The sequence below is a fragment of the Poecilia latipinna genome, unplaced genomic scaffold, assembly GCF_001443285.1.
Source record: "Poecilia latipinna isolate Pla-1442-1.1 unplaced genomic scaffold, P_latipinna-1.0 Scaffold4758, whole genome shotgun sequence".
NCBI classification, from domain to species: domain Eukaryota; kingdom Metazoa; phylum Chordata; class Actinopteri; order Cyprinodontiformes; family Poeciliidae; genus Poecilia; species Poecilia latipinna.
Window position 1 is genome coordinate 8787 of NW_015117374.1, and position 2047 is coordinate 10833.

At 38.3% G+C, this 2047-nt stretch overlaps 1 long non-coding RNA gene across 1 annotated transcript; it reads right to left on the bottom strand.

The window, feature by feature from the left end:
* Positions 1 to 1255: 1255 nt before the first annotated feature.
* On the bottom strand, positions 1256 to 1896 carry LOC106942987 (uncharacterized). Its single transcript, XR_001423781.1, has 2 exons — positions 1693 to 1896; positions 1256 to 1369 (listed from the first exon to the last, which is right to left on the bottom strand). It is a non-coding gene; the product is annotated as an uncharacterized LOC106942987 (long non-coding RNA).
* Between the last annotated feature and the right edge of the window lie 151 nt (positions 1897 to 2047).

The window sequence follows — 2047 nt, forward strand, 5'->3', positions numbered from 1 at the left end:
GAAAAAGATTTAAGCAACCTACTTGCATACTGGATGTGGACTGTATGCATACTGAATTTTACTCTTGCATGTAAAATTCATGTTCATGAGCAGTAAATATTGTACTAGTTATCAGTATTGGACCAAAGAAAGCAAGATAGTTGCAAGCCTTTGAAATTTTGATGCTTTTGATGGGTCAGATAGACTCAAATTGTAACAGCAGCTGAGTGAGGGGGGGTCCAATTTAATTTTTTGTCAGGGGGCCCAAGATTCCTGGCAGCGCCCCTGGCATCACATGAGACTGTGGTTAGAACTGAGAGAAGGCAGAAGAGCTCATTTTTTTCACAGATTCTCTGTCTCATTCCACGCAACATGGTGACAGACTGAACAAATATGCAAAAAAATATTTTCTATAAAAATTACATTCTGCAGCTTTAATGAAGAAACAAAATATCATCAGAAAACACATGAGGTGAACACTACCAGCAGGTCAGTAGAGTTACAGAGAAAAAGTTGAAGTAGCACAGCAGAAGGGAAACAGCAACTAAATATGTCCAAATGAGAGGGATGGTTTTGAGAAGTATCTGCCTTACAAGACAAGAGAAGTACAGGCCAAGAGTTCAACGTCTCCATTACATGGCCACCAAATTCCTGATGCCATAAAAACAGTGAATGAGTCAATCGGCACTTAGACGTACTGAAGACAAATTGCTGAAGTTAAAACCAAGCACCAGAATTCTCTTATCCCATATAAATTAAAATGGATTCACTCATCTTCTTTTTCCCTCCTAGGGTTTGTTAAGAATGATACAGATGAGAGATAAAATAGGAGTTCAGAGACAACTGTTCATTTAACCAGACTAACAGGATCAATCCCAATCTTGTTCTCAGAACAAAACTCTCCTTCTGGGATTATGTTGTCATACAAATTGATTGTTACTTTTAAGGGGCGTAGCCTATAAGTTATCAGCACTCACCTTCACAATATGCATAAAATGTGTTGTCCATTTCCCTAATGACCGAGTATTTCTGTCCTGTTTTCACAGGGACTGTCAAAATGCATTGATTGCTTCAAATACAAACAAGGTCTTGAGTGCCATCTTCATGTTAATGGTTTAATCTGTATCAGATTCTAGATAAAAACATGTTTCATAGGTTGATGCTAAAGTTGCGTTGCTCTTGTGCTGTTATGCATCTGTGACTATCATCTGACCATGTGTGGCCTATGTAGTCTTGGTGGCTTCTATCGGTGTGGCAATGAATGACAAGGAGCTGCTCAAGTTGGCATCAGCTGTTTCTTTAATTCTCCATCTGCATTTCACAGAACGGGCATGGAGGTAAGGTCAGTCTCTGGCATAAAACAAGCTCCTCGTCGGTGATCCTCATGGCTCTGAGGATTACCCATAATACAGTAACCACAATAAAATAATTTAAAATTACAGTGATCGCATAGTGGATTTTGTTTTACAGTAAAAGAACAACCAGTGAGTGTCTTTTTCAGAGAAAATAAAGCAACTAATTAAAATGTTCTGAAAAATAAAATAAAATGCTGACATTTTATTTACTGGATGCCATTTTTATATTTTAGTTTATATAACATTGCATTTTAGAACAATGCAGAAACATAAATTAACCACATCATTGTATAAAACTGTTAATATAAAACTCAGTGTCATACTAACCATCTGCTACAGGAGATTTGGTAAAACATACCTGCATTTCACAGAACGGGCATGGAGGTGAGGTCAGTCTCTGGCATAAAACAAGCTCCTGCAAGGAGGAGCCATAATGTTACCACGTGGGAAATTCCCACAGCACTTTCCCACGAACTAAACATTCTCGAACACGACAAAAACGACATAATAACAGAACTAGGGTGACCCAGACCGAACATATTTCAACAATATGCAAAAACGACAACCACACTTCACAAAATGCATTAATAATATTTCTTTAACACATGACAGAGACACGTTACCTCGTCGGTGATCCTCATGGTTCTGAAGATTACCCATAATGCCCCGGTCTTTCTAGGGTGAATGCAATACAACTTTTTACCAGCAGATGG